Consider the following 11862-nt stretch of genomic DNA (forward strand, 5'->3'; position numbering starts at 1 on the left):
TGTTGGTTTTACATCAGTCCCCGTGAAATGTGGGCCCTCAGGGACAAGTACAGGATTGGGAGGAGACCCCTAAAATGCTCTTGTCTATCTAATTACTTGTGCTGACCCCTGGGACTCTAGGAGGGGGTTGCTATTCAAGCCTAGCTGGTGGGCTCCCTTCTGCATTTTCTCAGACTGCTGGGGGCTGTGTTGGAAGCAGTTTGTGCTCTTTTGCATGTAGTGTTGTTCCATGCAAATAAAACAATTCTTTGCCTTTGCACCTGCACCATATTAAAGACGTGGGAGCAAAAGCCATCAGGACACGCACTATCTTTGCGCCAAATAGAAGTATTGCACAGACAGGGCACAACCTACGGCACCTCCTGAAAGGGAGAAAGAGGGTCCAGAGATGAAAAATAAAATAGTAATAAAGTTAGTTTATTACCATTTTATTTTTCATTCCCCATACCGAACCGAGTGTCAGGACAGAGTGGGGCCGGCTGAGTAGCAGCAGAAGGGAGGAGAGATAGGCTGCCTGTGAACAAGTTTAGAGTGCGCATGTTTCTTTGGTCGGCTGTCTTGCAATGGCCAGTCAGACATGCACACTTTAAACCTGCTAGACAACTGGGTTGAGAGCAAGCACAGGCCTCCAATGCCCTCGGGAGCGCCAACAGAGGCCACTACCTCCAATACTGGCACTTTTCTCATGCTGGCATGGGCAGTGCAGGGGCCCCCATGCACAGCCCCATTGCGCATTCCACTGCCAGAATTACGGAGCCAGTGTCAATGTTAAGGCCCTGTTCACCGAAGGCCGGTGGACGGAAACGTAACTCTTACTAGGGCGGGCGGTGTTCAGGCCGCACAGGCAGCCTGATGGAGGAATAAGTTTTGCAAACGCATAATGAGGCCCTTAATGTTGGTGTGAGTGTCACCTTTTTCCACTCGCCAGGGTCACTCTTACCCCATTGGCTCATCATTTCCCATTATATCCTTGGGACACTGGCCCATATTTATGGGCCATTGGCATACGGCAGAGCCGCAAGTCTTCCTGCTGTGCTACCCTATGCCATTGTGAAAGGGCAGGAATGCACCATATTTCTGAAATATGGTGCATTCCTGTCCTTTTCCACTGCACACAATTTGCTGCTTAGCACCAACGCAGGCACCCTAGCACCATGGTGCAAGGGTGCAAAAAGTGCCTGTGTTGCATGCAGGATTGTGTTTGTGCAGGAAGGGATATTTCCTGCACAAAAACAATCCAGAGGCGTTTTCCTCCTTCTATGTGTGCTGCAGAATGCAGCACACAAAGAAAGGGGGTAAAACGAGGAGAAATAAAGATATTTCCTTTGTTACGCCACCCCTGTAGAGGCGTAAGGTTTTGGCACTGCCCCAGGTTTATGTCATTTAGTAGATCTAGGGCAGCATCAAAATCCATTGCTGTTGCCTGGGAAAAACCCACTGCAACGCCCATGGAACACTTACTCGGCCAGAGTAAGGCAACGCTGCGACTTGTGCTGCTTTGCCTTACTCCAGATCTATGAGGCCATGAAAAGTGAGGCAAAGTGGCTTAGCGTGGCCTCCTAGTACGGATGAGTGACTTGCAACCCTGGAGCATCACAAAAAGTGACTCTTGTAAATATGCCCCACTGTTTCCCATTTGTACATACCCAGTTTGCAGTTCCAGCAACAGGGGGCATCATTACCCCCACCACCTCTCGAACTGCCCACTCAGAACCCCTTGCCTTATTACACAACACAGGTGCTTTGACAGCCATAATTGATGAGTATACAGGCACTTAATGACCGCTCCTTCGCTCTTGATTTTTTGGGAGTTTCATTGGCGCCTCTTCAGCTTTCACCCCATTTATGGTTCTGCTACCTTCGTTTTGTCCAAATGCCTTTGATATGTCTGGCACCTTCTCTCAGGCTCAATAATAAATAAAGTCCTGATGATGATCCTACATCGTCAAAAGCGTCGAAACGTCATTCACTTAGAGGCGGACCCACAATATTGTGTATTAAAGTGAACGTCCTGTGCTGTTCTTTGTTACTTGATGAGCGCAGTGATCACCTCTATCACATGTGTGTATCACACTTGAGAGCACCAAGCACATTTGTCACTGGCACCCACTTTGTTGCTCATTTTATACTGTATATTTTGACTAAAGTTGCCACTCAGCTTGAATTCATGGCTGTTTAGATTATTTTATTAGGGACCACTGTTTATCAGTGGCAGCTGGTTCGTATTTACGGCAGGGGGTGCGGGGTTGGGGAGATACAATAATACTATATTATTTTTTAAAAGGCACTTACCTGACATGACTGGTCTCCCTCTCTCTTACGGTGTCCTCCTCATCGTGGCTCCAGTGTGGGGACCGGGAAACAGCGCTACCAAATCCTGACACTAGTGTCATGCTAGTAACCAGCATGAAACCAGCATTGGGAGTAGTGGGAGCAGCCTCTCTCAGCCCTCACCAGAGCACTGGAGGCCTGTGCTTTCTCTAACCCACCTGTCTTAAGACAGCTGCGTTAGAGAAGTTTAAATTGCGCATGTCAGGCTGGCCGCCGCAAGACAGCTGGCCAAAGGGACATGCGCACTTGAAACTAAAGTGCACAGCACACTGGTGCTGTCACTCAGCAGCAGAGCAGAAGTCGCCCGCCCCATCCTGACACTCCATTCAGGACAAGGTGCTGAAAAATAAAATGGTAATACATTTTATTACCATTTTATTTTTCAGCTCTAGGGCATTTTTGGGGCATTTGTTTAGTGGGGCGACGCACCTCTGCTCTCATGGAGGGGCTGCCCCTGCTGTTTATTTATTGACATCGACACCCCAGGTCCCTAGTGACCATAGGGTTTCCCTTGTTTGCCAGCAACTACTGGTGTTTATTGGTTGCAAGTTCTGTTGAGCACTGAGATAGCGTCTGCTGTGGTTTTAGTTGTGCTGTGTTTACACTGAGAGTTTCTTCTAAGTGTGGGTGTGTGGGGGGCGCATCATAGTAGGAACTGCTCTTGGGAACAGTGTTAGTCAGCTTTGTGGCTCTGGTGCTCAGCACTGTGAGTGTTATATATGTTCTGTCCACAGTCTTCTGTAGTTTATTGGTATGTGTAGTGGGTCAAGTGATAGCTTGCTACGGTTACAACTGGACTGTGTCACCAGGGCTACACGGATCTTCTACTGTGGTCCCTCCCTGCAGGGCAGCCTTCGGGGTCTGGTGGTAAGCTGGTATACTCTCCTGCTCTTAGATAAAGGAAGACCTGGCTAAGGGCCCCAATCTGCAAGGGGGCTCCATGCTGCTTGCCACACTGGCTCTGGGCACCCTCGCTTTCACACTTCAGCTCCTAGAGTGAATGTGGTCTCAGAACCAGCTTCCTATTTAGAGGAAATACTTTCCGCTTCCTTAGATTCCCTCATCTCAGGTGCCAAAGAGACAAGAGGCTTTACTGAAGGTTGGAGGTTGAAGGCTGGGTGCTCCTCTGTTCCAAAGATAACATTTGGAGATTTAGCAGGATCTGTTATTTTAAGCGTCAAGAGGAGGCACATGTATGTTTCTATACTCCAAACAGTGACATCTAGTGGTTGTGGGTCTTAATTGAAGAAAACCTATTTTTTTGTCTAGAAACCTTTCCTGTTCTTCTAATTAACCCACACCAAGCAGATATAAACTACTTCCAGTTCTTCACAGACGAGGTCTCATAGACACCACCATGTAATGCGAGTAACTGATTGCAGTGCATCAAACTCTTTGTGAGCGCCTTAGTTCATGTCTGCCGCCCCTTCAGTGCTATCCTTTGTTTCCCTTATTTTTCTTCTGCCTTGTTAAATGAGTCTTGTGTTTTGCTTGGCTTTCTTACTTGCATGTTTTCATTATTTCCTGAAGAGAGGTTTTTTTACGTCATCTTTTTTCATCTTCTGGTAAAATTTTTGCTTTTTGTTTTTGTCCCCTGGCCTATTGTGTTGATCTATTTGGGCGCCCAGCTCTTCTTCACCCTGTTTCCTTCTCTAGTTGTACAGAAGGGGAACAGTGTGGCGTCCTAGGAAAGATGTTTCTTTATTCTTTCTGAGCTGAGAGGATGCAAGACAAGAGCAGCTCAGGGCCACATCGAAAAAATGGCAGTGGCAGCCTCTTGCCAACTAGGGTTGTTGGCGCAGGGGTTATAAAAAAATAAACACAATTTTTTAAAAACCTACGTTTAATGTTGGAAGAGATGGTTCTGTCTCTTCTTCCTCCTCGGACTCCGGACAAGCTTCCAGACTCCCCTCCAATCACGACAATGCTGTCAACAGCATGACAGGAGCGTTGTTATAGGAGTGAGCTCCCTTCTTCGGTGCTCAGTCAGGTAGTAGGGCCCTGTACACTTTCTCCTCCCAGCTGTTCAATTCAGCCAGGTGGGGAAATGCAAAGTACGCATGACTGTTTGGCCATACGAACACGGTCGGCCAAAGTATCATGCGCACTTCTGTGCACATAGCCCTCCTCAAGCCCAGCCCAGCCCGCCCCTCCCTAACCGTACCCCTGAGGAAAAATAAAATGATAATACCTTTGCATTATTATCATTATATTTTTCCCTTTCCTTCACTGCATAGAGCAGTGGAGCAGGGCTCCTCCTCCTTAGCGGAGGAGCTGCCTCTGAGAAATCAAAAAGGAGTGCACAGAGAATACAGCATCCTTGCATATCCTGAGCAGAGTGGCTGAAGAAGCCCTCACGGACAGACGCATAATTTATTCTTGACTGGGCTTAGAATGTGATTACCTTCAAAACAGTCCTATAATCAGGCTTGCTCCTAAAGAACCCCCCCACCAAAAGCAGATCTCCTTCCAAGTGAATGTACAGCTCTACTGCTCGCTCCCCGGCTACTAATGCCCAAATACAAACCTCTTCTCCCATTTTACATATTCATAAAGCAAGTAGCTTCCTTCCCCTGTAACTGTGCCACATGCTCTGCTCAGACCAACTTATCCAAGTTAAAAAGTTTTCCTAAGTGAAATTCTGGACGTTACTCAAACATTTAGGGGCTCATTTACGAGGCCCTTGCACCACCGGTGCGGCACTTTTAGCGACGCTCTGGTCTGGCTAAGCACTGCTCCATATTTACAAGTCGACGTTAAGCCATTTTGCGTGGCATAATGCTGCCTTGTAAATATGGGCCCCTCTGATGTGGTTTTATGCGGCAAAGGGACGTGCAATGGTTGTTGCTGTGGGCGTTCCACTCGACCACCCATTGTTTTTAACGCTGCCCCAGATTTACAAGGATTCATAAACCTGAGGCAGTGCCAAATATCCAACACCGTCCCAGGGGTGGCGTTAGCATCAAGCAACAAAGAGAAATACTTTAATTTCTCCTCGTTTTTGCTTTTTTCTATGTGTGCTGCATCCTGCAGCACGGTTAGAAAGAGCAAAACACCATTAATGATTGTTTATGGTCAGGAAGGGACACCTTCCTGCACATAAACACTCATTCCCTGCAGCGCAGGCACCTTTGCACTATGGTGCAAAGGTTTCTTCGTAGGCAGCTAATTTTGGAGCCAGCACTAGGGAACACACAGGGGTGCACTGTATTGTTGTAAATACGGGCATCCCTAAGTTTTTGAAATCTTGAAGTGGGGCGCTACCAATTTTGGCACGCTCCACACACATTTCCTTATAAATGAAGCCCCTAATATCATACATGAATATATTAACTGAATATATCAACCCCATACCAGCGCCCTTCCCCTTCTCGATGATGACTATCAACCACCTAAGGATGAATCCTCCTGGCTGACACCCAGGATAAACCCACTAACTCCTGCTTCCCTTAGCAGGATATAGACTGCCTTTTTGAATACACCTGGGCACCTCCCATTCTTTTTTGGAAGCAGTGCCAGCAACCTCCATGTTTCTGCACCGCCTCTGGGTCTGACCTCAAGAAATCCCAGCTGCTACACATCTGTGGACAGTCTTTAAATCCCTTACACAAACATCATCCAGGGTCAGTTTCCTCTAACACATTTTAAATTATTTGCCACACTCAAATCAAAGTCTTTGTTTTTCCGCACCACCATGTTTCCAACGTCAGTGCAAACAATTTGACAAATCCAAAGTCAAATCAAAATGCTAAAATTATTGCTTCCTTGGAAAAGGAACTGCAGTGGCTGTTTGTGTGCAAGATTTATCAACTTTTCCTGTAAGGCAACGCTACGCAGCAAGACAACTTGCTGTGCTGAGCTATATGAAAGCGAGAGAGCAGGAATGGTGCCTTCCTGCTCTCTGCCTGCACTGGTGCACAATCTGCTGCCTAGCACCATTGCAGATACCCTTGTGCCATGGTGCAAGGATGCCTGCATTACTGACAGGATTGTTTTTGTACAGGAAGGGACACCTTCTGCACAAAACAATCCTCTGACGAATTCTCCTCTTTCTAAGTGTGCTGCATTCTATTTGGTGGAACCTTGCCATTCACTTTTCCAAAAGGTTAAGCTTGTGCCGGCTGCAGGGTCCCAGTTGGGCCTGCTGAACCAAAGTACCTTAAATTTGGGTAGCGAAGTGCTGCATTGGTTCTGAACCACACAGTAGAGGGGATGCATCAATATTCTCCACGTAGCATTTGATGCGTTGGTTGTGAGATGCAGTGAGGTTGCGGTGTTAGTTCCCGATGCATCAATGTCGAGGAGGCGGTGGACAGTCAAGGCGATGTGTCAGTTCCGAAGAGTTCAGAGCCTGCGATGCCCTCTTTCGTCATCATTGTCGAGGCTGCGTCAACTGTGATACGAGGACCTTGCACTGAGAAAAGCACTGCAGTGTCGGTTCCGAAGGCGATGTACTCTTTTCTTGATGCGAGGTACAGCAGCGATGCAATTTTAGTTGTGTAGGTTCCACTCACGCAGTGGGGGTGATGCTGAATAGCACACAGGTGTAATTGAGGCTGTGTCCAGTTCCTCCCTTCCATCCAGCTCAGGACGGACAATCAGGACACAGGTGGCCCATCAACTCACATTGAAGCTTCCTTTGTGTGTGGCTCTCTAGCAGAAAAACACATAGCCCAGCTGTCCCCCACCCCAGACATGTGATAGTAACCAAGCAGCAGGTACCAATTGGCTGAGGTAAAAAAAATGCCAACTTTCTAAAAGTGGCATTTTCAGAGTTGCAATTTAAAATCAGACTTCACCATAAATTAGGATTTTAAATTGTGATTCCAGAGACCCCAAACTCGAAAGGTCTAGCTCTTTCAGTCTGTGATTTACACTTATAAGAAGTAACAAGGTAACCCCAGTGTTAACCTATAGGAGAGATAGGCCTTGCAGTAGTGAAAAACAAATGTAAGAGTTTTTCACTACCAGGACATGTAAAACTTAAAAGTACATGTCCAACTTTTGAAATAAACTGCACCCCGCCCTTGGGGCTGCCTAGGGCCTACCTTATGGTGGACATATATGTATTAAAAAGAAGGTTTGAGCCTGGCAAAAGTTTTTTTTCCGAGGTCGACATAGCAGTTCAAACTGCACAGACACACTCTGCTGTGCCAGGCCTGAGACATGTTTAACGAGATACTTAAGTGGGTCGCAGAATCAGTGCTGCTGGCCCACTAATAACATTTAATTAATAGGCCCCTGTGCACATGTAATGCACTTTACTAGGGGCTTATAAGTAAATTAAATATGCTGTTTGTGGATACACCAATTTGACCATGTTTTAAGGAGAGAGCACGTGTATTTTAGCACTGGTTAGCAGTGGTAAAGCGCCCAGAGTCCTAAGGCCAACAAAAACAAATTCACAAAAAGGAGAGGATGAAGCCAAAAAGTCTGAGGATGACCCTGCAGAAAGGACAGGGTCAGTTCCAGACAATAGGTGTCATCTTTCTCCTTTCTGTTCTAAAAACAACTCCAAAGACCTCACCACTGGTAGCCTCAAATCATAGATCCCCATCTTAAAGAAGAGCTTTTCCGCAGTTCCCTAGAAACTGGCACATCAGACCTCTTGTCAAGAAGCCTTATGCTGACTCTGAACAGATTATTGACCATTAACAGACCTCACTTTCTTGTCAAGATTCTTGTAAGATATGTTGACAACCAACTAGAAGACTATAGCACCAAGAAATATATTGTTGAATCTTAATCTTATATATGGTAGGGCACTTTACAGAAACCTCTCACTCCCAAAACCATGGCCGTCATCTTTGGTCTTATTAAGGGAAATAATTTTTGCCTTCATGTACTTTTTGACTTGTCAATACTTTCTGATACCCTAGATCATGATATTCTTACAATATGGAGCAGAGGAATGGCCATTGTACACCCTGATCACACATCTAACTAATACACACAGGTGCCTAAAGATTGAAAACTTGCTAACACTACACTCTCCGTCTACGTAACCACCATTGATCAATTCTCATTCCTTTAAAAGAGTCATTCAGTTGTCTTTGCCCAGTTCTGCATTGCCAAAAATCACCAACAATGGGCAGTCTTTGTTTGAAGATGGGTGCTGGGGTTCTCAGATTAATTGTGACATCAGTGTGGCTTCTGAGGTTTTCAGAAGAATTGTGACATCAGTATGGCTGCTGGGGTTTTCAGATGCATTTTGATCTAGGTGTGGCTGCTGGTGTTTTCAGATGAATTGTGATGTCATTATGACTGCTGGGGTTTTCAGATGTATTGTGACATCAGTATGGCTGGTGGGGTTTTCCGATGTATTGTGACATAATGCACTGGATGCCCCCTTTAATTATTACTTTATTGTGTTGATGGGCGAACTATTAATGACATGAATATGTTGATGATATGTAGGTTTATCTGAAGATCAGCTGTTCCACCAGACTCTACACACTAATCAGCTGCCTTGATGAAATTCAGTTATAGATGACACACATGCAACTCACACTATGCCCACGAAAGACTACATTTCTCCTGTTTTCACTTTACAAGCATCAGGAACTGCCTTCTGATTGGATCACAGGGCAGAGAGGATACATCCATAGTCCCTAAGGGTGTCACCATTGCAATGTCACTTGGCTGCTTTCAAAGGCAATGAATACAAATCAGTGCCCACCGCACCCCCAATAATGATCTGATGCTGCAGGCATGGTTTAATTTTAAGACCACGCAGGAAGGATTGATGTGAGGTGGGTTATACCAAGAAAATTCTATTTGGCACAAAAGAGGGAAATTCAAAGCACTTTGGTACCACCACTGACAATCTCCATCTTCCCTTTTGGCCTTCTTTAACTTCTTCCTTTCTCTCCATTCGCTTTTATTCTCTTCTTTGTGTTTCTACCGCATTTTTCTCAATTTCTCTGCTTTTTTTAGGTCGAGCGCACAAGCGGTTTCACCTGTTTCACCGCATAGCACTATTACTCATTCATGGGCTTGCCTTTAAAAAATCCTTTGTTAACATTGGGAAAATGCTTTACGTTTGTCCCTCCTTGGGAATGTTTTGGTATCTCCTTGCAGGCTGACTCTGTTACATGGATAATTGCACATTTGCTGATGCGTTTGACTGTGAGCGAACTTCCTTTTCCTTTTGTGTCTTTCCTTCACACTCATGCTCAAGGTGGCCATAACACTTTGACTCAATTAGCTAATGTCAACTAATGTTTTTTACTTCATTTTCAATTTATGTGGCAAGAAAAGTCCAGTTAGGAATTTACAACGCCAATAGCTTTAACTTGAGCAAATGCATTGCAAATATTTGTTTAATCTCTTTCCTTCCTGTGGCCTGCTTTCCCTCAATTTCTCATTCCAATTCCTTGCTATTTTTCTGCAGTTTTACTCTTAGTTGTCTCACCCTTCCTGTTAGAAACGGGGTCTAGTTGGCAGAGGTATACATCCTTATCCAAACAGGGGCCACAATCCTAGTCAGGGTAAGTCACACACAATCCAAATTACCCTGTGCCCGCACTCTGGTAGCTTGGTACTGACAGTCAGGCTTAACTTAGAATGCAATGTGTAATGTATTTGTGCAATAAATCATACAGTAACACAGTCAAAACACCACAAAAATACACCACACAAGTTTAGAAAAATATAGGATATTTACCTGGTTAAACTAAGGTCAAAACATAAAAGATTCCATAAGCACAATTTGAAATATTACTTTTGCAAGATTAAAATGAGTCTTAAATTTGAGAAATCAACAATTGTCTCTTGTTTGCAAAAAATACCTGGCGTCAAAAATAACATGCACGGAGACCGCAGAGGAGGAGATGTGTGGAAAAATAGGGTGTGCGTCAGATTTTCCAGTGCAGCACAGATGATGCATAGTTTCGTTCCACGCTGCAAGGGGCTTTCGTCCATTTTCAGCTTGAAGGCTTGGTTCCTTACTGTGATGCGGGGATCTTTTTGACACCCAGGGACGATGCATGGAAATCCTGGGTGTGCGGGATGAAGTCACAGGTGTTGCATCGATACGGTAGGCTATGTGTCGAGTTTTCTGTCGCATGGCAGGTGATGCATCAATTCTTCACTCGGGAAGTCAGGCTGCGTCATTCCGGTTCCACTGTGCGTCGATCCAGTAGGGCTGTGCATCAAATTTCTGACTGCAAGGCAGGTGCTGCGACGATTGTTCACTCAGAAGACAGGCTGCGTCATTCCAGTTCGGCTGTGCAGTGATTTTCTTTTCGCAAGATGGGCTGTGCCTCGTTTCCGGCAGGCTGTGTATCAATTTTCAGCGCACTAGGAGTTCCTTGAAGAGACAAAGTCTTTTTGCCCCTGAGACTTCAGAAAACAGGAGGCAAGCTCAATCCAAGCCCCTGGAGAGCACTTCTTAGTCAGAGGGCAGCAGGGCAACAGCAGGGCAGCAGTCATTCACAGCAAAGCAGTCCAGAGGAGTCCTTTGGCAGCCAGGCAGCTCCTCTTGACAGGTTGCAGGTTCAGATCCATAAGTGTCTGAGCTAGTGGGGTCAGAGACCCAGTTTATATACCCAAAGATGCCTTTGAAGTGGGGGAGACTTCAAAGAGTGGTTTGAAAGTGCACAAGGTCCCCTTTCAGTAGAGGTCTGTCTGCCAGGGTCCCAGGATGGGGTTAGGCAGTCCATTGTGTGAGGGCAGGCCACTAGCCTTTGAAATGTAAGTGTCAGGCCCTCCACCCTCCCAGCCAAGGAAGACCCATTCAGTATGCAGATGAGTGCAGGTCTGACTGAGTATTCTGTGTTTGTGGTTGTCTGGGTGAAATGCACAAGGGTGCTGTCAACCATCCCAGCCAGACATGAATTGGAGACAGGCTGTAAGGCAAAGATGGATTTTAAGTGCAGAGAAATGCTCTCTTTCTAAAAGTTACATTTCTTAAATAGTAATATAAAATACAACTTCACCAATAAGCAGAATTTTGTATTACCAATCTGTCCATACTAAATATGATCTAGTTACCCCTTTTTGATCAGAATCTACCACTCAAACAGTGTACGAGGATAGCCCTAATGCTAGCCTATAAAAGGAGCAGGCCTCACAGTACTGGAAAACCATGACATATAAAACACACATGTACATGTCCTGCCTTTTACCTACATAGCACCCTGCCCTATGGGTTACCTAGGGCCTACCTTGGGGTTGACTTATATGTAGAAAAATTGGAGTTTGGGGTTTGGCAAGTACTTTTAAATGCACAGTCAAAGTGGCAGTGAAAATGCACACACAGGCCTTGCAATGGCAGGCCTGAAACATGGTTAAGGGGATACTTATATGTGTGGCACAACCAGTACTGCAGGCCCACCATCAGCATTCAATTTACAGGCCCTGGGCACATGTAGTGCACTTTTCTAGGGACTCACAAGTAAATTAAATATGCCAATTGGGTATCAGCCAATGTTACCATGTTTTAAGGGAGAAAGCACAGGCTCTTTAGCACTGGTTAGAAGTGTTAAAGTGTCCAGAGTCCTAAAGCCAACAAAAACGAGGTCAGGAAAA

The sequence above is a fragment of the Pleurodeles waltl genome, chromosome 7, assembly GCF_031143425.1.
Source record: "Pleurodeles waltl isolate 20211129_DDA chromosome 7, aPleWal1.hap1.20221129, whole genome shotgun sequence".
NCBI classification, from domain to species: Eukaryota; Metazoa; Chordata; class Amphibia; order Caudata; family Salamandridae; genus Pleurodeles; species Pleurodeles waltl.